Source organism: Oryctolagus cuniculus, chromosome 5 (assembly GCF_964237555.1).
Source record: "Oryctolagus cuniculus chromosome 5, mOryCun1.1, whole genome shotgun sequence".
Lineage (NCBI taxonomy): Eukaryota > Metazoa > Chordata > Mammalia > Lagomorpha > Leporidae > Oryctolagus > Oryctolagus cuniculus.
In genome coordinates, this window is record NC_091436.1 from 155,391,809 (window position 1) to 155,418,460 (window position 26,652).

Here is a 26,652-nt window from a genome sequence, read left to right on the forward strand (position 1 = left end):
GCAGAGAAATGAGAAATCTCAAACATAAAGCTACTACAGAAAACAGTGGGAATACAGCATTTCATCAAGACAGATACAAAAAAAAGTAGAAATAATCCAAACATCCAATAACCATGGATGGAAAAATCAAAGTCTGAAATATCCACACTGGAATAAATATTCAGTAATTAAAAGGAATTCATGGTACAGGATGGATGAACTCTGATACTGTGCTAAGGGAAAGAGGCAGAAACAAAGACCACATATTATAACTCCACTGATAGGAAAAGCACACAACAGGCAGATAAATTCATACAGGTAGAATGCACTTGCTAATGGGGATGGAGTTCCTAGAAATACACAAATACTGAAAGACTATGCATTGTATACTTTAAAATCATGATTTACACAATCTGTGATTTTTACCTAAACAAATAAGTAACTTATTTTAAATCTACTAACATAAATGAAATATTAAATTGGAGATGTTTCATGTAAATAATGAAAGTAATAGTATCCAATTTCCATAACATTACTAGCAAACACTGAGTCGAAAAAAAGTTTTCAAAATCATCTCTAAGTATGCAAAACAAATCCACATAAAATTCTTACAGAATAAAATGTTCACAATTCCTGAATAAAAAATGTACCTGAGTATGACAGTTCTAAGTGAAGCAAACTATCAGCTTATTTTGATATTATGTTCATAAACAATTTCTAACATAGCATTATCACTGAAAAAAAGCACCATATGAATTAAACATGCCATGCCTACAAGTCCTTTGTAACTTATTCTATTTTAGTGATTCTTAACCTTCTAATCACAAAGTTCAGGATGGGGTTCCACGGGGTTTGTTCCCATCTAGACTGTTAGCATTAGCACACAGCAGGTGAACAAATGTACACATGAAGGAAGTGAGTGGATTCCCATCATTCCTTAATGTAATGAAACATGCCCTAGATTTTTCGTATTTCTTTCTTACACCCTTGCTATCCTCAGCAATGGTTTTCATCCGACATCCTACAGCTCTTTTGGCACTTAACTCCATCTGGAATTCTGAAAATGTCCCTACCACCAATTGGAGTAACTGCTTACAGCTTCCTTACAGATTTATCAACCATAAAATTCTGATTTCTCATTTATAGGAGTATGTGTTCTATAGTTTCCTAACTAAGTTATCAGCTGTAATTCATCAGTAATGTGGCAAAAATCCTGTTATAGTGAATACTTGGTTAATTAGGATGATACACTAATTTCTCATCCTAAATTTTAAAAAAAAGAAGATCAAAGAAATAAGCTAACACTGGTGTGTAACATTAAATTCCAGCTCAAATCCACATTACCATATAAAAACTTACTGGATAAAAGCACAGAGTCAGGAGCCAAGTGGCCTGGGTGCAAATCCTACTTAGCTGTCACTGAACAGCTAGGTGATCTTTCCCATTCTATCACCTGTCATGTAAATGCCTACTGCATAATACATACAAAGCTATTAGCAGGGTGCCTGGCACACAGGAAGTATTTAATGAGCAGTAAGTAGAGTGTCTTAAAGCACAACTTGAGTCCCCTACAGTTTTGGACTTCAGAAAATCTGTTTTACTTCAGGTATTTGCAGGGCTGGTATACTCTGGCAACTGCTGGGGGTGAGCGCAGGGGAAATCCATTTCTTTCCCTTTTGCAGCTTCTAGTGTTGCTGGACAGCTCTCTGTCCATGCTCACAGTGCAAGTCTCTCTTTCCACATCTTGCAGGCTGTGATCCACCAACCTCTGTTTTATAACAACCCTAGAGGTTACAATGTGTCCACTTGGCTAACTCTGCACAATCCCTATCTGCAGAAGATGATAGGCCCCTGAGGGTCACTGTTCAGTATACCACAAAGCACCTGGAACTATCACCACATGTGATTAAGACAAGGGTAGTATTTTCATCTGAAAAAATGTGACATTATCCATACAATGAAATATTATTCAATGTCAAAAAAGAATTAAGTTTTTGTGTATCTCTAAGTTGCCTTTTGCAACTGTAATAAACAGACTCTTGTGCTGTTTATTTAAAAAACCTCACTGCACTTTAAATATTGAATAATATTTAAGGTAAGCTTAGACTTACAGTCATGTCTAACTTCAAGGAAACCCCCAGATGAAGTTTCCTTTGTGTCCCTGAATTGAAGTCCCACAATATTCACTGAGCTTTCCATTCACCACTCTTGATTCCTGAATGTGGACTGGGGCAGAAAGGCATTTCATGTGGGTCCCCTGGGCTTCCTACATGGGAATCTATGAGTGGGGCAAATTCTTTTCACCTACAATGACACTGTATGTGTTCTTAGGAAACAATGTATATAATCAGGGGGCAATGTGACCTTACTCATGGGAATCTGAGGTTCCAAAATAAAGATCAATTCCTGTTAACAATCCAGAGCCTTTCTTATGAAAACTGCACTCCCCCCAGGAACCCCAGCTAATCACAAATGCTCAAATTTACAGCTGGCTTTAATATTAAACTATATTTCATATTGAACGACAGAGACAGACAGACCATCTGACTGACCCAGAAAGGTCTTCCACATCCACTGGATCATTCCCAAAATGCCCAAAACAGTCAGGACTGGGTCAGAACAAAGTGTGGAGCCTGGAACTCAACCTGATTTCCCACCTATTTAAGCCATCCTCCCAGGGTGCACAGTAGCAGGAAGCTGGGACTTGAACAAAGGCACTCCAAACATGGATGCAGGGAAAAAGCAGCAACTTGACCATTTTGCTAAATGCTCCCCCAGGCCTTCATGAATATTTTCCATGAAGAATTATATGCCAAAGTTATTTTGAGAACAAGAAACAAACAGGATTTCAAGGAGGAGGTTACTCAGGAAGAGAAGGGGAAGAGAAGTTAGAGTAAAGACAGTGGTCCAGGGTTGAGGATCATCTGGCCCATGAACCATACTGTAAACTCTGTGAAACACAGTCAGTACTTGAAATGCAATCAATCTATAGCAACTAATTTTTAAATCAGTGATCTTGTATAGCCCGTAAATGATGTTATAAAGATTCAAATGTCCCTTGGCAGATAGAAGGCTCCCCATTCCTTCTCCTTGCAAGGAACAGCTAGTGGTGAAAGGCTACGTCTTGAGAGAGGAGGAGGAATGATGCATGGAAACAGTACAAGAGCATATGTTAAATGCCTCATCGCCTCAGATTCAGCACAGTGATCTTGCTTGGAAAAAAGAACACCTACTGGAGTATCCCCTGCTCTATGCCTCTGTCCAGCCAAGCTGAAACTGTAATATCGCCCTCTTAGCCATGGCTTCATCTTCTCCAGTTTGATCTAATCAGCAAAATTCTGGAAATGGAGCTGTCTGTAGATTAAATTATGTGTCATGCCTTGCAGCACGATGAAATTTGACACTTTCCATACAGGATGAGCATAATCTTTCTGTTCAGGGTATCCATGCAGTATACACAACCCAGTAACTCCACATCAAGTTTCCCAGGATTGCAGAGCTGTGTTCAGACAACCTTCAGTTCACTTAATAATGCAACAAGCTAAAGAGTAGTGAAGCAAAGAACTAAGTGATTAACTGCAATACTATCAGCAATTTTACAGAATACACAAGAGAAAACATAGGTATACAAAAGGTTTGGTACTGTATACAGTTCAGACAGCTGCTGTGAGTCTCATTATATCTCACACAGATAAGGGGGACTAAGGCAGTTCGAAGAGAAGATCTTCTACAATGGGTCCAGCGAAGAAAAGTAAGTAGCGGGGCAAGCTTGGATGAAGCACCAGGGAAGTGACTCAGGCTGTGTTTCTCCCTGCCAAGTGCAGCAGCTCAAAATGCCAAATATCCCAGTTATAATGTTACACAGAAGTACATGCATCAGTGGACCAAACAGTAACTCTTCAGAAGCCTAAGCCTAAAATAAGTTGACCCTGAAAAACCAGCAAATTAAAAGCAATGGTTGGGGCCAGCATTGTGGTGAAGTGGGTAAAGCCACCACCTGCGATGCCAGCATCCCATATAGATACCAGTATGTGTTCCAGATACTTCTGATCCAGCTCCCTGCTAATGGCCTAGGAAAAGCCCAAGTGTTAAGGGCCTCTGCCACCCACTTGGGGAGACCTGGAAGAAGTTCTTGGCTCATCGCCCCAGCGCTGGCCAATTCAGCCATCTGGGGACTGAACCAGTGGACAGAAGGTATCTCTCTTCTCTACAATTCAGTTAACTCTGAGTTTCAAATAAATACATAAATCTTAAAAAAAAAATAATAATAAAAGAGAAAGGTGAATAGGACTGACCCCCAGAAAAGAGCTGCAAATCAAGGCTTTAATATACCAGGGCTACTTCTTTCAACACAAGCACCAAAACTTACTGGTATGCCATGTATTTTACATGAATGACAAGAGAGCCTTGGCAAACAGGCTCCCTTGAACTGAGATAGGGATAGATAACAGCCCAGGCTGTTTCATCAGACCCAGGTCTTTCCCATGTCACTACACAACACCTTGCTAATGGAAAGTTGTTCGCCGTAGCTACAGGTGGGAGCAAACAGAAGGATGGATCACATTCTTCCAGTTTTTTTCTCTAATTAATTCCTATTCACCTTTCATGATCTCTCTCTGCTTAAGCAAAGTTAGCCTCATAACCTAGTACAGTTAGAGCTAGAATTACTCAGATTCTAGACACTGTTTGCGCCCCTATTAAATTGTCAACCACTGATGAGTAAAAACTTAGAACTGAGCTGCTTAGGAGCAAAGATATATTTACAAGTAGGAAAATCACCATTACATGATCTGCTACAACTGAAAATACTACTTTTTTTTTTAAAGATTTATTTATTTATTTGAAAAGCAGTGTTACAGAGAGGCACTGGCAGAAACAGGGAGGGAGGCTTTCCATCCACTGGTTTAGTCCCCAGCTGGCAACAACAGCTGGAGCTTCACTGATCGGAAGCCAGGAGCTTCTTCCCTGTTTTCCATGTGGGGGTGCAGGGGCCCAAAGACTTGGGCCATCCTCCACTACTTTACCAGGCCATAGCAGAGTGGGATTGGAAGTAGAGCAGCTGGGACTCAAACTAGTGCTCATATGGGATGCTGGCACTGCAGGCAGCGGCTTTACCTGCTATGTCACAGCCCGAGCCCCCGAAAACACTACTGTTAAATCAACAATGTCCATGATACAACTGAGGTGATAACAGTACAAACAAATGTAATCAAATCCTCTCCTCTGCTGCCTGGGCTTCATATGCCACCTGGTTATTTGTTTGAGGCATTTTTATTTTTAACTTTAATTTCTTGAACAATTTAGTAAAAGTACATCTTAGAATGAATGAAATAACTACCAAGCACTAATGGTAACACAGAAGTTCTAAGCAGCTCTATGATCAATGAAGGAGTTACCAGCCAGGTAGAAATTTGATCAGATGCACATCTTGATTACAGTTTTCAGATAATGATACAAAGAATCTAAGTGAGCTAAATTAACAAGACATGATCAGGGTGGGCATATGGCAAAGCAGCTGAAATGCCACTTAGGACAGCATACCCTATAATCAGAGTGTCTAGATTCAAGATCTGACCCAGTTCAAATTCCAACTTCTGGCTAATGTGCAACCTAGCAGGAAGCAGATGGTGTCTCAAATACTTGGGTCCCTGCCACCCACATGGGAGACCAAGATTGAGTTCTGGGCTCCTGGCTTTGGAAGATCTTTCTCTTTGCTTTTCAAATGAGAATGAAAATAATTTGTAAATAAAAAAAAAACTATAAAAATAATATTCAGATCTGGCAATTCCTATAATAATTCTTTAAATTTTATGAGAAGGTCTGATATTTGACCTGTACCCAATGGGAAAATAGAACCTAAATTGTCAACCGACCAGAAAGGCCTAAAGATTCTTGATACCAGCTTTCTAACAGGTGGTTCATAGGTAAAATAGCAAAATGTAACAACTTGCAGACTGGGAAAGAAATCACTCTAGCCCCCTCCTCTCTGCTTTTCAGCAGCAGGGATACCTTACCTCTACCACAGATCCAGAAAAATGTAATTCACTTCAGGAGCCTGGGCACTACACAACACAAACTAAAAAGCTAATCATCCTTGTAGACAGTGTACTCCCAGCCAATCAGATCTTGCTCCTGGTGATTCTGTGACTGTAGGACCACCAACTACTTCGTTTATCACTCCCAAATTCTTTCCCAAGTTAGGAAAGATTCTGGGCATCCAGAGTTCATCACCAGCAGTGAACAAAGCTCTGTAGCTTTTGTGACTCAAAAGCAGGTAAGTGGCCCCTACAGTTAAGAATTACCAGATTTGACATCTGTGGCAAAAGACAGGGATTAGAGCCTGAGCAGAAACTGTCATCCTAATTATATGTACATGGTGTTTGCAATAGCTCCAGTGCATGAAAGGCAAGGATTTTAGCTAGCAAAGATGGTGCACGCATTTAAATGATGATCAGAATCAAATCTTACCTCCTCACTTTTTACTTCAATTCAGAAGTTCTTCCATTTTCCCTATCTTGGTGACAGCCTAAGAAGAAGAAGGATCAGTGTTTCTGCTCTAAGTTTTACCCCCTTCAGGGAACCTCTCCTTTTTCCTTCAGTGTTTCTTTCCTCAAGAGTTCTGCATGTCTGGTGAACCAAAACCCATCAATGATCTTTTGCCAGGACTGCAATCATCAATTTCCCCATGCTAAAACCCAGTCCCACTTTTAATACAGTCCCTTTAATTTATACTCTCCCTCCAGACTGAAGAATCCAGGAAACAGAAATGAGAATGTTCGAACCTGGAAATAGATCTAACCAACAACACTCTACTGATTCTCTTTACTGACCTTATCAGGCCCACGTGACTCACATGAACCTAACAGCATAGAATGTGTCTGTGGGAGCACATGGAGACACTAAACATACCTGTCCACATATTTTCATGCCAAGACTGAATGTCTGTGTTCAGCACTGACCATCACCAAAAGTCACCATCCAGGATTAGAGAATAAAAGTTAAAATAACAAATTTCTTCCAAGGACAGACCAAGATTAATCTACCCCATCAACCATAAGCGAGACATGATCTCATAGAAGGTTAAAAAAAAAATCAGCACACCAATATAAATTGTAGAGTCAAAAGGGAGAATTCATGTTATAATATATGTTTATGGACACTCACTTGAATGTTTTTCTCCCTTAATGCACATACTATTAGCTTGAAAACCCTTTTCAACAGTGTCCCTAGAGTTCCTTTCATAGCCTTAATTAACAAGTCTTCAACTTCAACCATGTTCACTTCATATGGAATAGTGCTAAAATAAATAATTTTTATCCAATTAACTGACTTAACTCATCTTCCAGCCCTGCACTCCCTAAGAGACAGTAAATAGTACATGTTAAACCTCGGCAGTAAAGCCTGCCTCAATAGATCTTCCACCCCAGCTTGTCCTGTTGCAGCTGCTTCCCATATATATGGGAACAGTGTTCTCAACGGCTGGACTGTGGGTTTCTTACCCTGTAATGGTTTCAATGAAGAATAAAGGGTAACTTCAAGTTTGATACTGTTATACTTGAGAAAATGGCAGCAATTCTCGCCACCCTTTCAAGTATAAATAAAGAGAAAAGGAAAAGAAAACTCACAAGAATAAAATAGTAAATCAAATTAGAACTATAAACTGCTTGAGTACTTTAAAAATTCAAACCAATCCACAAATGGTTCAAAATGCAACTTTAGAAAATCATTAGCATCCCTCCCAAAAAAATTTTTAAGAAAATGAAATTAAATTCCTTTGTCCGGAAAAAGGTATTTGTGAGCCATCATCACCAACAAATGCAAAGTGCAAACTTCAAAACCTCAGCAGAATTCTATTTCATTTATAGAGGAAAGAAGTTATCAGTTTAATTGATAAAGAATGCTACATTCTTGTCTCATATTCTTTCACAGATTCAAAAATATAACATTACACAGTATACCAAGAAATCTAAAGCAGATCAAGGGAAATGAAATGTTTCTTGCAAATGCTCACCAGCCTCATGAGTACTCAAGGAAGGCAAAATGTATTCCGAAAACTACTTAGGAAAATGCTTGCTTGTAATAAGAAACAAAATCATCTCTAAACAGCCAGCATACACTGTCCTGTTCTATATTCCCCACATTCCATGTGCACACTTTCATTAAATTCTGCATTACAGCAACAGATTTCCTTTCTGCCTACCTGACAAAGATCTAGGATACCACTTCACCAGCTACCTAGAGCCTTCCTTTCTCTGTATTCAACATTCTTTAATGAATTACCCTAATTCCCAACCTAAACACTTAAACAGAGCAGTTGCTGAATTTTTCCTTTTGTGTCATGTGTTCTTGTGTACTTAACCACATAATAATTCAAGCAGGGGATCAAAGTAATGCACTAAGAAAGCATTCCATGGGGTCAGCACTGTGATGTATGTAGTAGGCTAGTGACAACAGAATCCCATTTGGGCTCCAGTTCCTGTCTGGGCTGCTCCTCTTCTGATCCAGCTCTCTGCTTATATCTTAGGAAAGCAGAAGAATGCACAAGTGTTTGGACTCCTATACCCCTGTGAAAGATCCAAAAGAACCTCCTCACTCTTGGCTTTGGATAGGCTCAGCTCTGGCTATTGCGGCCATTTGGGGAGTGAACAAGCAATGGAAGACCAGTCTCTCTGTCTCTCCTGCCCTCCATCCCTTCTCGCCCCCATCTCTACCTCTCAAATAAATAAAATCCTTAAAAAATAAAAATAAAAAAAGAAACCATTTCACCTAGCTTTTTTTCAGATAAAGTAGTTAATTGCCATCAATGAAATTAATTTGACCGAATACCTTTGTAATTAATTAGAAAAATTTCCAGATGCTTTCATCCACTGGGACAAACTCAGAACAAATGAAATCAAGCAAGGATGAGACATACACCCAGCAAGGTTTTTAAGATGATGGCTTCACACCCTCCTTTCCTAGGGAAAAGAGGAGTTTATGTACACCGGTGCTTCAACTAAATGCAGAAAAACAGGAAGAAAGAAGGAAAAAAGCCATACCAAAGATCTGCGAAGCAGGGACACATCGGCATGTTAATTGAAACCAGAATCTAGGAAAGGCAAGCAAACTTAAAAGGGGTGCAAACATTTATAACAAGAGGAGGAGAGTCATGGATTTAATTACTTCCACTATACATGACAATTAGGAATAAATGGTGAAAAACCACAAGACAGCAGACAGTCAAGGAGAAAAGTTGAATGCTGATTGCCATTAGTGCTAACAGGATTTTCTAACACCTGCTATAAGCTACCGTGAAATAAAAAATGAATTACTCTCCCAGTGAATAAATGAATATATTAATGGAAGCCATGTTTTTTGGGAAGCACATTTCAAACTACTTCATGACACCAAAAACAATATTCACCAAATAGATGCTTCAATGCATTTAACAAGATGAAAGTACCTGAAACACTTTCAAAGCTTCTAATCCACATTTGATAATAGCAGCCTGCGTTATCACCAGAAGGAAAAGTCACTTAATAATAATTCATTATTTCAGATGAAAACAATTGAGTAACAACAAGAAAACAATGAACATTACTGAATACGGGTTGCGGGTATCATCTGCCACTAATTTTCAAGACACCACAGGAAAGAAAAGCTGACTTGCCCTGGGTTGCAGGTACTAAGAGACAGAACAGTGACTGAAGCCAAGGCAGTTCCCTATTAAAATCTTTTTCTTCAATCTAGAAAATGGAGACTTCTAGTACACCAAAGGCGCAGTGAGCCCCAAAGAGAAACAAGCAACCAAAAGACTGTCAAATACAAATCTCATCCATAGTATTTTTTTAAAAAAGGATTAATTTATTTACTTGAAAGTCAGAGTTACACAGAGAGAGGAGAGGCAGAGAGAGAGAGAGAAAAAGACGTCTTCATCTGCTGGTTAACTCCCCAACTGGTCACATCGGCCAGAGCTGAGCTGATCTAAAGCCAGGAGCCAGGAGCTTCTTCTGGGTCTCTCATGTGGGTGCAGGGGCCCAAGGACTTGGACCATCTTCCACTGCTTTCTCAGACCATAGCAGAGAGCTGGATTGGAAAAGGGGCAGTAGAGACTAGAACTGGAGAACATATGGGATGCCGGCACTGCAGGTGGTGGCTTTACCCGCTATGCCACAGCGCTGGCCCCTCATCCATAGTATTCTAAGAAAACACAAGAAAAATTTCGAACAAAATTTTGAACTAAATGAAATAAACTCAAGTTCAAATTTATATTTTATTCATTTTTTAAAACTGTGGCTCCAAGACCTTTTTTTAAAATGTAATTTATTTCAAACGCAGAAACAAAGAAAAATCTTCACTTGCTAGCTCACTCTCCAGATGCCCACAATAACCTAGACAGTCAGGGCTGGGTCAGGGCAAAGCCAGGAGGCAGAACATCAGTCAGGGTCTCCCAGATGGCTGGCAAGGGACCAAGTACTTATAGCCTCCCCGGGTGCACGTCAGCAAGAAGCTGCAATTGTTAGCAGTACTGGGATTCAAACCTAAGCACTCAGATACAGCACATGACATCTTAACGACTAGGCCAAATACCCCCTATCTCTATCTCAAAGGAGCAAAAATTTGTAAAACCTGTAAAACGCATGCACATGGTCCGATTTCATTCCCAATAATGCAATATTAATAAAATGGTGGTTATATTCATTCATAAATGTCATTTTGGTTGAAAATTCCCAAGGGGTTGAACTAGTTATCTTTACAACATCAAATTCCTACCAAAAGCTCTTTGCAGGGGGCCAACATTATGGCATGGTAGCTAATCCTTTGCCTGTGGCACCAGCAACCCATATAGCATCAGTTCCTGTCCCAGATACTCCTCTTCTGATCCAGTTTTCAGCCTATGAGCTGAGAAATCAGTGGTAGATGACCCAAGGGCTAGGGCCCCTTCACCCATGTGGGAGTCCAGAAGAAGCTGCTGGCGCCTTGCTTCAGATCAGCCCAGCTCCGGCCATTACAGCCATTTGGGGAGTGAACCAACGGGTAGAAGACCTTTCTCTCTGTCTCTCCCTCTCTCAATCTGTAGCTCTACCTCACAAATAACAAAGTAAAAAATCTTTAAAAAACAAAACAAAACAAAAAACAAACAAACAAACAAACAAAAAAAAAACACTCTTTGCAGTGGGAAGGCCTTGTGGTATACTGCATTGAGCTGCCACTTGGGACACCAGTATCCCAGGTAGTAAAAGATGGCCCAAGTACTTAGGTCCTAGCTCCTGCATGAGAAACTAGGATGAAGTTCCTGACTCCAGGTTTCATGCTTTGTCTGGCACAGACCAGGCTGAGACAGGCATTTGGGGAGTGAAGCAATAAATGAAAATGCCTATTGGTCTCTCTCTCATTCTGCCTTCCAAATAAATAAATCTTGAAAAGTTCTTTACTAATTACACGGGCAAAAGAATACAAAGTCTGGGCTAAAGTAACTAATAAGTTCAGTTCCAACATTACCATTCTGAAGACAAATCAATTAATTAATTTCAAATCAGGCTAAGCTCCAATCATGAGAGAACAAGACAACATCCGAGCTATTCTATATCAGGATGGGGAACCTGGGGAGGGGAGGGCTCAAAGTAGCAAATTTGTATGGTTTAGTGGCACAAAGGATTCATATTCATATGAAAATATCAGGGATGGCATTTGGAATAGGTAAGGTTGCTTCACGTGACACCTGTGTCCCTGAAATCATGTCTGAGTTCCAGCTCCTCCACAAATGTTTCATATTCCTGCTAATGTGCCACAGAAGGCAGCAGATAAAGTCTCAACTACTTAGATCCTTGCCACTTATGTGGCAGATGCAGACTGAGTTTTAGGCTCCTGGCTTCAGCCTGGCCCAGTCCTGCCTTGTTACAGGCATTTGGCTAGTAGACCCATGGTTGGAAGTTCCCACTCTGCTTCCACCTTCCTCAAATAAAGTGAAAATAAAATTTCTTACTAGAATTATTAGATTATGCTGCATTCCTGAATCTGCTCCAGCACTTCATGAAATGGCCATGAAACAATCTTGTCTACACATACAGTAAAGATTAGAAAAAGAACCTATCCTGGAACCTTCAGACAAGCATCACAGGAAAGCATTAAACAAACCTGCCAAGCAGCTTCCAAGTCTGGAAAACAGCTGCAGCATCAAAAAAAAAAAAAAAAAAAAAAAAAAAAAAAAATTTACAGAGAGACCTCTCATCTGATGTGCATTATATGGTTTTGCAACAACAGCAAATTTACTTCCCTAATTAAATTAGACCTTGGCAAGACATTAGAATCTACCCTCAACTACCCATATTAAAGATGGAAGACAAGAATCCAAAACAGCAAGCATCCAAGTCCTCAAAAAGATACTGATGTCCATTTATCACAATAGTTAGAATTCAAACTACTATTATAGAAAACTCCAGGAACAGACCATTTGGGGCTCAAAACTTTTTAACACAGTGTTTTCTTAAAGATTTAGTTATTTGAAAGGCAGAGTGACTAAAGGGGAGGAGGAAGAAGGTGGGAGTCTGCTATACACTGGATTATTCCCCAAATGGTCACAACAGCTAGGTCTGGGTCAGGCCATAGCAAGGAGCTAGGATCTCCATCCTGGTCTTCCACGTGGGTGGCAGGGATTCAATTACTTCAGCCATTACCTGCTGTCTCCCAGAGAACACATTAACAGGCAGCTGGAATCAGAAGTAAATCCAGGTACTATGATATGGTTATTACAGAGCCCAAACTGGTGTCTTACCATTAGACCAAATATCTAACCTCAATCATGTACTTTAAGCCAGAGAGACCAGGAGCTGGTTATGTGCCATATTGCAAGAGATTTTTATTTTAATGCAGAGAACTTATCAACTTCTGTGGCACCCTCACTCACCTCTAATAATCGCTTTTCATTGCATCTCTGCATCTGAAAAAGCCACACATTCCACACTCAAGTATAAGCAGGAAGGTTCCTATGTCAAAATTTGTTTTAATATTTGTTCTACAGACTATCACAGAATTTAAGGGAGGAAATTATATTTCTCAAGCTCCATCCTGAATAAAAATTACAGAAAATCAGGGAATATCTCCCTCTTTCATTTGCTTCCCAAAATTGCTCTAAGGGTTGACCTCAGCAATGAAAGTGAGTTTCACAGCCACTTTTAGAAGTTATGAAAGTACTACTCACTCACAACTGTGGCAGGCTATCATCAACTTCCTTTAAATGCAGGCAAACTTCTGCACTGGGCTGGCTGGACGGAAGTCTGAAAATGTGGCTGGCCAAGCCAAACTGACTCAGCAGCTCAACACTCTAAAGCTATTTTGTAAATGAAGGCTCCTCCCAAGTAAGTGCACATTAGAAAGCATCTCCTTTGGAGGCCAAGGATCCAAAGCTGTTCTCCAATTATCAATGGCTGTGTTTTTTAATTGAACAATCCACTACAGGCTTTTCCTTGTCTAGCTAGCTTAGTCTTGTGACCACTATCCCAATATCAATGTCCATTAGTCTATACAATCTGATCTTAACCAGATGTTGCTTCTGTCAAAAATAACTAAAGAGCAACACTGAATGGAAGACTATCACCAAATGTTGAAGGGCACAAGGACAGGCTGCTTCTCCTCACCCTCCAGCGGAGCCACAGAACACAGGAGTCTTTGATGTGCAATATGCTAATTTTATATCAAGAGATGATCACACTTTCAACACATATCTAACTCTTTAATGTAACCTCAATCAGGTGTAGGGATGGGAGTAGGGAGAGCAGTTTTTAACATAATATCCACCATCTCTGAATACCACCTGCAATAATAATGCCCACCAATATTGCAGGACTGATTTGATTGCATTTGAAGAGAACTCAGTGACACCCTTCCTTTGAAGTTAAGTGGAAAACTCCCAGAGATCACAAAAACCAATTCAAAAAATATTGCATAACAGCATTTTATTTTTAAATCCTAAAATAGGAATGCATTAGTAAAACGGTCATTCACCACCTACCTAGGACTCAGTGAAGGCACCTTAAACCTTAGAAGTTCAGGAATGATAGTCCATATTAGTGTTAGTACAAAACGCGTAAGTAGGCAAAGGCATAGAATAATACCAGGCACAGAAAATAACATGAAGAAGGAGAAGCAATTTAAATAATCCCATAAAAAATACTTGCCAATGAAAACTATCTCCTACTGTTCTTTTGTAATTTTAACATACAAGGAAACTCAATAGGAAACCTCCTTGGATTTTAAAGTAAAAAGTCTTAAAAAGTAAGGATTTTTGTTAACATGTTTTATTTTCACAAAATAATTCATTATATTATAAGAAAGGAATCAGAAAGATGTACTAAGCTCAAAGGATGTTCATTACTTTGCTACTTTGCTATTTGTAACACTGGGGAATTAATGAAAACCTTAAGACATTCCAAATCAAAGTTTTGCTAATTCTAGCCAGCAATACAGCACATTGGCTAGGCTGTATCAGATGACAGACCTCTGGGGGGGTCTCACCCTAAGTAGCTGTCAACTCTGCCCCATTTCAAAAAATTAAATGGGCACTAGGAAGAATTATAGTACACACTGCTTGACATACAACATATTGTAATAAACTGCTCCTTCCCCTGATGCACAGAGAATTTGAGATGCAATTCAGCTACATGGTACAACACTAAATTCTCAATTACAAAAATAGAAAAAAGTATCTGAAACCAAGACTACCAGAGATTGCATGTACAATATGCTTTGGGGATTTTTTGTTTGTTTCATGATGTTTTACCTGCTAGACGAACAAGAGATAAATGGATAACAAATTGTTACAAATGTCCTTGCTAATTTTCCTTTCTTTAGCAGAACGTCTAAATGTTAAGGCGGAAATCTACAACTCTTATAAATCAAAACACAAAATACAGTCTCAAACTACACCATATTGTATTCTTCCTGTTTCTGCAGTTCCTATCTGAGCTATTCTTAGTGCTGCAAACCCTCCCATAATTATATAATTTCCTTTATTTAAATAAGTATGCATTATCGATCATTACAAGTACTATGTGTTCCTGTGCAGGCAACCTTTCATCAATGTGATTTCTCATTTCAACTTACATAAGAATAAAGAATAATCCAATAATTAGGGGCAAATTATTTGGCATCTCTTCAGAAATTCTTCAAGTTACATTACTACACCCCAAAAATTTTATATGTAGGTTTCATCCTTTCTGATGATGAAAATCAAAATTTCCAGTCCACAAAGTATGGTCATGTACAAGAATTAGCTACAGTGGGGCAGGCCCTGTCTGTGGCAGACACATATCTTACGGTGGAAGTTGGATCTGCCCTGGAGACTGTCACTGGACACCATTTGTTACAGAGAAGCTGAAAACACCCAACTTAAAGATCTTATACCTGCTGTTTCTAAGTAAATTATAACTACAAAGTAAATTATACTACATAGGATTTATTTTTCCACTGCCAATGGACAAGAGTGGGAGAGCACGTGTGGTAGGGAGAAGTATTTGTGTATAAACATAAGTATATATAACAAAAAAATGGGCCAGAAAAAGTGAGTGCCATTTCAGCATGAAAATTTTAGTTTTCAATCAACAAAGTCTCTCAAAATTTCAGAGAGAAAAAAAAACAAAAACTGAGCATTTAAAATGGCAGTCTTTCTAACACCACAACAGCAGGAAGGAGAGCCCTAGCATACAAGAAAAGACTTCATTTTGGAGATAAATGTTATCTGACATAAGATGTATACTGACACTGTCTCTTGACTCCAAGAGGTCAGGACTCTGACCAGTTTTAAACTGCTACATGGAGAACCTGGAGGCAAACTCCAGTAGCCCATCCACGGGTAGCTTCAGGACTAGCTCTGAGAGTTACCTGGAAACAACCTTACACTTACATTATTCCCACTGAAGAGGAAAAGAAGACATACTGACCTGTAAGGAACCAAGAAAGATTGGGGGGAAAAAAAGACATGACATCAACTCCATAAATTTAATTCTTCTGCACAGCTACAACTGCAAAACATGCACAGCACACCAGCAGGGTTCCTATCCTAAGAACCGGAAGTCTGCATTCAGTCAGTCCACCTGTATCACTTCACCAGGTTTTCCAATACCCTTTCACGCGAAGAGTGCATTTCATAAACCTGGAGTTTGGACTATCAACAAAACTATAGGTAAAAAACAAGCCCAACTAATACTCATCCATGCCTAACCAATTAAAAGCAAACTTACCAAAGGCCTGATTCATGTCACACAAGTCACAGACTTTGAGATTCGATGATTTTTAGCAGACTTTGTCTCAATTGTTGAGGAACAGTGTTTTCTATCTTCATATCATTTACTGAACTCTGTACTTAGTGTAGAGTGAATCTTAGGAGTAATAATAGATCTTTGTGAAAGGTAAGAGTGGAAATAGGAGAGGGAGAAGGAAGAAGTGTGGGAGCCTGGGTGGGAAGAACAGTAGGGTGGAAAATATCACTATGTTCTTGAATCTGTATATAGAAAATACATGAAATTTGTATACCCTTAAGTAAAATTTTAAAAAAGAAAACATACACACAAAAAAACTCTAAAAAAAAACACAAACAAAAAGTCACATACTGAGACTGGGGCTAAGAACCCAGCCCATAACCCTAACAATGGTGTGACCTGGCCAAGCAGCAGCTTCCTTCACCCGTAAAGAACTAAAAGTGAAAAGGCAAAGCCCCACACTTCACAGGCAGCCTGAATGAGTTCTGACCAACACTCCAGCATCAGAACACTTCATCTGCATTGATAGAGATGACCATATAAGCTCGACTACATCTAGGAGGGGTGATTACAGACATCAAACATTGAGGTATACATTTGACTTAGTGAACCTTTTGTTCTAAGTACTGAAAATGAGTTAACCCTCGGTTGGAAAAAGAAATTTCCTAAGTGAGGGGCAACAGCTCACTTGGTTAATCCTCTGCCTGCAATGCTGGCATCCCATGTGGGCGCCAGTTCTAGTCCTGGTTGCTCCTCTTCCAGTCTTGCTCTCTGCTGTGGCCCTAGATGGCAGTGGAGGATGGCCTAAGTGCTTGGGCCCCTGCACCCGCATGGGAGACCAGGAAGAACCACCAGGCTCCTGGCTTCAGATCGGCGCAATGCCGGCCGTAGTGGCCATTTGGGGAGTGAACCAACAATAGGAAGACCTTTCTCTCTGTCTCTCTGTCTATAACTCTACCTGTCAATAAGAAAGAAAGAAAGAAAAACAGAAAGACAGAAATAAAGAAATTTACTAAGTGACAATCTTCAATTCTGAATGCAGATCAAAATTAACCCAGAACATGTCAAAAATATATCATCCAAGTAATGTGTTAACAGTCATAAAATATACTAGCAAATCACTAGTGAATTAAAACAGTGAAGAGGGTGTGCTTTTAACAAGCTGCAGAGAGTAGTTATCAACTTTGAAGAATTAGTACAATACCATGCCCTTTTCCCCAAACCAACTAGTTTCCTTACAAAAACTTTACTCTGCTGTTGTATACAGGCATTTACAATTATCACAGTGTGAATGTACCTTTAACATGTGTACAATTTTAACTGAGATTCACCCTCCCATGAGGGCCCTGTTTTCTGACGCTGAGGTGTGGAAGCCCAGCTACCTTCCGGCTCTTCACCAGAAACATCTCCTCTTCCAGAACCAAAGGGGAGGGTGGTTTGGAGAAGGAGTACTATAGAACCTATTCCAACCGCCATTCCACAAACCATGTGCAAGCATTAGGAACTGGTTAAGGCTTGCTTGGAGAAAAGAAGACTTGCAGCATGGACCGTGAACATCAGGAGTAAAGTAGTTGAAGCTTTGGAACACCACAGGATCACCGGTATCGTACAGCAGAAAAAGAGAAGGGAATAGATACAAAGAGAACAAAGAACAAGGGTGTTCCAGAAACTAAGAAGAGAGAATGTCTACAGATGCTGGGTGTTAGGCAGCACTACAGAACAGAAAGAGCCTGGTGGGGCAACAGCAAGGTGACCTTGATATCTCCACAAGGTCATGTATGAAACAATGGGTGTGGAGGCCCCTTTATTTCTACATAGTTCAGACATACTGATTTTCAAAACCACTTACAACATCCAAAGACAAAAAACTCTACTGAGTGTTTAAAAGTCTGTATTATGAAATTAAATACACCCCAACGGTTTAACATTAATTACTGAAGAGTAAACCAATGAAAATAAATTAACAGCCACATTTTGGGACCTAGGTGATGACATATGCTACCAAATTCCAGTTCTAAAAATGGCAGTAGTAGTCAGTTTGGAACAGGAGCTGGAACTCTTCCAACCCCACACCAGCTATTTTTATTTTTGAGATTTAGTTATTTATTTGAAAGGCAGGGTTACAGGGAGAGAGAGAGAATCTTCCATCAGCTTGATTAATCCCCCTCCCCACCAGCCAATGGCCACAATAGCCTGGGCAGGGCTAGACCAGGCCAAAGCCAGGAGGTAGGAGCTTCTTCCAGGTCTCCCAGACAGATGCAAAGGCCCAAGCACATGGGTCGTCTGCCGTGGTGTTCCCAGGCATATTAGCAAGGAGCTGGATCAGAAGTGGCATAGCCGACACTTAAACTGCTGCCCATATGTGATGCCAGCACTGCCACTGGTGGGCCAATTAACTATTATTTCCTGAAGAAGTTCAAAACAAATCTGTACCTAAAGCTCCACATCCTCTCTGGTATTACAATATTGAGTCTCAGAAGAGATCCCAAGCAAACAGCATGTCTTGCACTGCCCTCTGGTAACAATGGTCTATCCCTTGACACACCTGGCAGTTAAAATGAACTACAGCATGTATGGGAATGAGCATACAAAAGCTACTGTGTAAATCTAGATAACTTGCAAAGTAAGAGCAGATGAGAAAAGTATTGGTGGGGCCAGCAGATGGTGCAGTAGGTTAGTCCTCTGCCCGTGACACCGACACCCCATATGGGCGCTGGTTCTAGCCTCTGCTGCTCCTCTTCCAATCCAACTCTCTGCTGTGGCCTGGGAAAGCAGCAGAAGATGGCCCAAGTGCTTGGGCACCTGCATTTGCATGGGAGACCAGAAAGAAGTTCATGGCTCCTGGCTTCAGGTCGGCGCAGTTCCGGCCGTTGCAGCCATTTGGGGAGTGAATCAATGGAAGGAAGACCTCTCCTGTCTCTCCCTCTCACTGTTTGTAACTCTACCTCTCAAATAAATAAATAAAAATCTTTAAAAAAAAAAAAAAAGGTAGTGGTAGTGAGAATTAAACAAGGAATCAATGGAAAACATTTTCTCTTCAATGTATATATAAAATATCTTCACTTTAAAAATATATAGCTACGTATCTTTCTAATATTCATACATACAAACAAAATCATCAGCAAGAATTCTGTTATCGCAAGTAATTCAAGCAGGGCTCAGGATCCTGTCATTGCCCTAAGAACCCCTGTGATTACAAGGTCAAATCTTGTTCCACTATGCAGCACACTGACAATGCCTCTTCAGAGACATAATCTGTTAACATATGATTTATTGTAATTAAGCAGCACAGTTTAATGTCATCAAGAGGTTTTAATTAGAGAAGGCTGCTGTGTCTTCGCACTGTCAGATCAATTCCTGTTTGCACATCTGTACAGATTTATACATGCCAGAGAATACTTCTGCATGTATTGAGCCAGTCTTCCTTTGGGGTTATAGACTTCCAAACTAAAACATCAGACTGTCAAGGTTTGCCCACTTGATGTTTGTGTTCTTCCCAAACCATTCACCACAAGACTCCCCTTTGCTACCTGGCAGAGTGATGACCAACTTAGTATTCTTCCTTCCCTGCCCCACCATTTTTGTAACATGCACATTCCAATGACATCAACTCTGAACCTCATGTCTAATGACACATACCTCAATTTGTATGCCCTGTTATTCACTTTATCATTTACAATAGTAAATATTGTTATGTATATTTTACCACAGTTAAGAACCAACAATTAAATGGGAGGAGGTTAGGAATTAATGAAGTGCATATTGACAATACTGACAGGACACTGACAGAAAGCAATCAGACACACAAATTCACCCAGTGTATGATTCCCCTGATAGGCACAACAATGATGGTGGCCAGGGAATAGGAGAGGTAATGACTTCTAACTGCTACAAGATTTCATTTCGGGTGATGAAAATGGTCTGACATTAGATAGTGGTGATGGTCTGTACAACTCTGAAAAAGCTTTAAAGACCACTGAATTGCAGATACTTTAATTTATGAAATTAGGGCTGTGGGAAAAAGCTGAAGAAATGCGAGAATGGACAGACAAGAATGTACGTAGTGAAAATTTTTCCCAAAGTGGATCATTTTGTATCTCAGGACAAAACCAAGATAAATATTCTTTCCTTTCCCAAGGCTGCAGGGTCTAAAAGAGCAAGTCTGCCTAAGATTCATAAGGGCTAGCACACAGATGGGCAGGAACACCTGGAGGCAGGAGCCCTCGGAGGCCAGCCACCAGCAGAGGCACAAGCCTCTTCCCAGACTCAAGTGCAGACTTCGTCGCGAAACAGAATGTTCCTTTAAACTAGGGGGAAGAACTTCTTAAGGAAATTAGGAATAATTTGGAACGGACGAGTAAAATTTTTCTCCAATTAAGAAAATTGGTTTTACATAATGCTACCTTAACAGACAATATTTTGCTTTAAATTTGTAAGGCTTTTGTGTTGACATTATTACATGATATATATATATATATATATATTCTAATTTGTTGATAAAAGAATCAGATGGCATGTCAGAGGCCCAGTTAATGGTGAAATGTATCTAAAAATTACAATCTAAAGGAAAATCTTGGTTTTACTAACATAGCCATCCGACATCTACTCATAAAATTAATTTTATTGAAAAACTTTGAGTATAAATATTCTCATTCTTTGTCGGTAAGTTCCCCTTGCATATTTTAAATCTGCACCTCTCCACCCCCCCAACTTACTCCTCTTTCTTCACTGAGGCCTGGCTAAGTGAAAGGTAGCCAGGTAGCTTAGTACTACTTCTTTCTGTAACCACCCTTTCAGCATGCTCCCGAACAAGACAATGCAATCCATAAGATATTAAGTCTAGGACATTTCTGAAGCTGTTGTTCAAGAGTACTGTTGGCATACTCACGGTTTGCTTTTTTAAAGGAAAAGGCAGGAAACTGTATTCCATAACTACTACCCATTTCACAAAACAATGAATTGGCAGAATATTTCTCAAGTAAATGAAGTTTCCACAAGATAATCAAGTTCAGTCTGAGAAGACCATCTTAACAATTAACTGAAACACTGTTTGGGAAACTTGAAGAAAAAAAAAAAAACACCTTTTAAAAATCTTCACTACTCCGAAGTATTCAGTCTTCTCAGGCAAGAAAATGAAGAACTGAGGGAGGATTTAAAACACACACACACACTCTTTCAAAAAGCTTTTGATGTCACTTTCCTAGTATTAAACAATACCTCTTTGCAATGCTTGCATCTTTGGCTGATTCACCAAAAATAACAACTGCATAGAAATGTTTCTGACTACACAATTTCCATTTTTTACACTCTGAAGTGTTTTGAATATTCAACTCAAGCTTTTAATGTATTGAAACATCAACTTTAGAAATATACATCATCATACGTTAAACTAAGACTGCCAACCTAAAACATTTATAATCGTATTTCTGCTCACAGAAAAATGCTCTTAAACAATTAAAACTATCGAAGAATAAAAAGAAAGAAATGGAAAACGCCACAGTAACACCACACTTCCTCCAGTAATTTGGTCCTGACCACTGTGTTGTATCAAGGGCTGGCCACACAAGTGGATCCACTTAACCATTCTGGTGCTGGCGCAGGATGCGGACTCAGTGGTATTAATGAGAACGAACACAGGCTTATAATGTAACCTCACCAGACCAAATAACCTCCTGGCCACACAAGTAGAAAATAATTAAAACAAGCACAAATCCAATTTAGCTTCGTAACCAGATGGTGAATGAAAAAGCAGACAAAGACTCGTTTTGTGAATAACCTGGGCAACAGCCCCTATGGTTTCTTTGAAAGATACATTCTGACTCCTGAAATCAAAGAGAAAAGGAGAATACAAAGATTTTCATCACAATGTACTCTGAAACTGCATATATGTCCTTTTCCCTAAGTCATGACCAGAAAACTTCAGTACTCATTCCTGAACTGAATGCCAAGTTTAAATACAGTAAAGACCCAGTGAAATTAAGGGAGGATAAGATTTGGCAGAACACCTATTTCCATGTTCAGCGCCAAGCTATATATAAAGAAACATACCATGTACATTTCTGAACTCTAGTATAAAACAACAAACACCCAACAATATATTACGAAGATTTTTCCTTAAAAAAATAAATAAGACAAAAACTGCAACCTAAGATACACTCATGTTTTTTCTTTTCCTTTTGAGAAGGACAAAGGCATTTCATGTGTGAGCAAAGGAAAAAAACCATAAAAATAAAATCTAAAGAATTCTAACTTTACTCGAGAACTCTGGAAGACAACATACATATGGCTGCCTTGACATTCACAGACTGCTACAAGGTGCATGCACTTACCCCATTAACATATGCAGCACCCTCACTGAGGATGGGTGGTCAAGAGAGGCTATCACAGCCATGCATGTCCATGCTGCACCTGTGCTTCCTGAGGTTTATAGTGAGCCTGCTCTCTGTAACCAGGCAGAAGCAGAGAATCACCACCATCATCCTCGAACCTGTTAGATTACAGCAGGGTGTCAAGTGTCCCTATAAACAATACCTGTACACCCACACACTGGCAGCAGCTGGCATCTACTGGCCCATTACTCCCCATCCCAGCCTTTGCAGGCTTGATTACCAACACAGAAGAATCTCAGGCCAGAGTCCCAAAGGATAGAGAGATCATGATGAAGAGATGAAATGCAGATACTAACTCAAGGCAAGTGCACATATTTACTACAAGGGCTTTTGTTGCTGTCACTTTCTACTCAGCATCAAAGCACATATTGGTTCTGACCTAGTTCACTTTCTTCAGCCAATGGGGGTCCACATGTGGTCCAGCTCCAGGGGGGAAATGGAAGCAAAAAGCCCCTAATTAGGGCATTTTTTCCATGGCCTCTTCCTGGTAATATCTCTGGTCTTTACTTCTGGCACTGCAATGGTGGCATGAGCAAGGGGTAATCCTTCACACCCTTCCACATGACTGAAGACCCCTCATCAACACACTAAATGGGGGATCCTTTATACTCTGACAAGGAAGCAGCATGAAAATATCCCACTAGCAAGCACTAACACAATGAATCAAAGGTAGTAAACTCTTATCCTAGGAGCATTAGCAGGGATCTGGATCAGAAGAGGAGCAGCTGGGACCTGAACTGGTGATCACATGAAATGCTGGTGTCACAGGAAGCAGCTTAACTGGCTGTACCATGCCAGCCCATTTTTATGAACATTTTTATGGATGCTATTATTTTTCTAAACAAAAAGCATTCAATGAAAAATAATGGTACTATGTTCTATTGCAAATCTCTTTAATATCTGGTTTTATAAAAGTCAGCCATCACAAATAACAGAATTCGATCTGATATGGCATCACACATCATATACTGCTGGAAACCCATGGCAAACTCAGAAAATAATAAGTGGAAAATGGTGTCTTGGTATTACTATGATACTCCTTTTTATAGTGCAAAGTCACAGCAGTGGACTCTGAGAACCCCAAGGGTATCTGCCTAACACTGTGACAATGAGATGGAGGTCAAAGTCTGTGGGGAGGACAGAATTTCCGAGAGATAAGGCCTAGCAAGTAGCCCACTAGCCCTCTGTACTGCGAAGTGAAATGAGACAAAAACATAGTTCCCAGAGCTGATTGTTTGTCACTGGTAAACACCCTCTGTCTTGCACAGGGTATCACCATTCAGGGAAGGTCTCAGTGCAGGAGGGAATGGTACAAAGTGCAATTCCATCCTCCTATATTCATCCGGAGATGAACTGTGAATATTCAAGAGGCACTCTTTTCCAAATTGCCTATCCCTAACAGGAAATCAACACACTGGGTTTCCTGACAAGTACTTTGGTTTTAAATGAAATTAAAAAAAAAAAAAAAAAAAATCAGAACACACCAGTAGAAATAATGACAGTAATGCTAAGTTGAAATGTGTTTCATTTTATAGGTATGTGTCTAAGTGTGTGTACAAACACAAATACTGGTTCTGAATTCAAAATTTCTTGTACAAATAAAAGTCACAGTTCACAAAAACACTGTCCTTGGGTTTAAAGGCCTTTTTAAACAAAAGAAATGGGAAGGAAACACTGTTTGAAAGGGGACATGAAGGTGGTGAACCTGGTTATGAGGAAAGAGTCCGACCTCTCAGGGGCAAAACAGTGGGGGGGGGGGGGGGGGGGGGCGCCAAAAAAACAGGCTCTCCAAAACCAGAATCTAGATACCAGAAGTCTCTGCAAACCCTCTCCTGTATAAGCATCAAGCCTAATCTGACTCAAAGCTATACATACAGATAGGTAAGGATGTTCACACACAGAAAATGGGTACTCTGACACATAAATGCAACAGTAACAAATGCTAGTACAGCCACATACCAAAGTACAAGAGAGATTTGGGACATATAAACTACTAGCCTTACAAACCATCAATGTAGGAGTTTTCAAAGAGGCATGGTGAGCCCTCCACCAGCACCAGAGCAGATATCTGCACACCACCTCTAGATCCTGTAAATTAGGTGGGAAAGGCAAGTTTTGTGAGGTATGGTTCTCATGTTAATAAAAAAAAAAAATTAGGGACCAGCAACCTAGTGCAGTAGGTTAGTCCTCTGCCTGCAGCGCCAATTCTAGTCCTGTTTGCTCCTCTTCCAGCCACAGTCTCTGCTGTGGCCCAGGAAGGCAGTAGAAGATGGCCCAAGTGCTTGGGCCCCTGCAACCACATGGGAGATCCGTAAGAAGCTCATGGCTCCTGGCTTCAGATCAGCATAGCTCCGACCTTTGTAGCCATTTGGGGAGTGAACCAACGGACCAAAGACCTTTCTCTTTGTCTCTCCCTCTCACTATCTGTAACTTTACTTCTCAAATAAATAAATCTTTAAAAATATACACACATACAAATGCATAGAGCAACTCCAGAAACATCTCATATAGAAAGAACAATTTATTACTGTCCTATTCCATCCTGCACAACTGAAATTCTTTGCAAAGGGCATGGATTAATTTTAGAGTTTCAAATAACTGCAATTGCCAGGGTTAAGTCAGGCAGAAACCAGAAGCCAGGACTCCATCCAGGTCTCCCACACAAGTGGCAGAAACCCAATTCATTGGGCCATCAACTGCTGCTGCCTCCCAAAAACATTATCTGAAGATGGACTGGAAACATAGCAGTGGGGACATCAGCAGGTAGCACCTGATATGGGGTGTTGGTATTCCAGGTGGAAGTTTAACCCCTTGAACCACAAAACCAGCCCTGTGAAACATCTTTCACACTAATTTTTTTTTTTTTTTTTTTTTTTGCTTTCTCTCATTGTGAAAGCCATCTATCTTAATTACACTGATGCTTAAATGGTATCTTTTTTTTTTTGGACAGGCAGAGTGGACAGTGAGAGAGAGAGAGAGAGAGAGAGAGAAAGGTCTTCCTTTGCTGTTGGTTCACCCTCCAATGGCCGCCATGGCCAGCGCACCGTGCTGATCCAATGGCAGGAGCCAGGTACTTCTCCTGGTCTCCCATGGGGTGCAGGGCCCAAGGACTTCGGCCATCCTCCACTGCACTCCCTGGCCAGAGTATAGAGCTGGCCTGGAAGAGGGGCAACCGGGACAGAATCCGGCGCCCCGACCGGGACTAGAACCCGGTGTGCCAGCGCCGCAAGGTGGAGGATTAGTCTAGTGAGCCGCGGCGCCAGCCAACACTAAATGTTAACTCAAAATGACCAAACTCTATTTGTAAATAAAACAATAAAAATTCTAGAGAAAACACAGGAGAGAATACTTCTGATCATGGATTTTAATAAGATTTCTTAGGACATAAAAAGAATGAAAGATACATTGGGCTTCAGGCCTAACCACTTGGGGAACCCATATTTCACATCCAGTTGCCTGTTAAGTCCTGTTGATTGCACCATGGAAGGCAGCAGTGATGCCTCAGGTGGTTGGGTCCTTGTCAACCACATAGGAGAGCCACATTGAGTTTCAAACTCCTGGTTCCCAATTGGTCCAGCCTCAGCTGTTATAGGCACTTAGGAGCAAACCCTAAATGGTTTTTAGAAAGACAGATGAGAGATCTCTCTACTTTTCCCCCACAAAAAACTATTACACTTTATGTCTCCCAAAAAATTCATGTGTTGACATCTTTACCCCCAGTAACTCAGAATCTTTAAATATGTTGAAATGTCATCATGAAGGCAGACTCTGCGGGGCCAGCACTGTGCCGTAGTGGGTAAAGTCTGCAATGCCAGCATCCCATTTAGATGCTGGTTAGAATCCTAGCTTCCTGCTAATGGTCTAGGAAAAGCAGTGGAAAATGGCCCAAGTGTTTGAGCCCCTACCACACACACAGGAGACCCAGATGAAGCTCCTGGCTCCTGGCCTTGGCCTTGGCCTTAGTCAGCCCTGGCCATTGCAGCCTTCTGGGAAGTGAACCAGCAAATGGAAGGTCTCTCTGAGCACTGGAAGTACAGGAAAAAGATGAC

General features: G+C 40.4%; 1 protein-coding gene across 5 annotated transcripts in view; it reads right to left on the reverse strand.

The window, feature by feature from the left end:
• Positions 1-26,652, reverse strand: part of JARID2 (jumonji and AT-rich interaction domain containing 2) — a 256,478-nt gene that overhangs the window by 156,047 nt on the left and 73,779 nt on the right. The gene's annotated exons all lie outside the window — the stretch shown is intronic.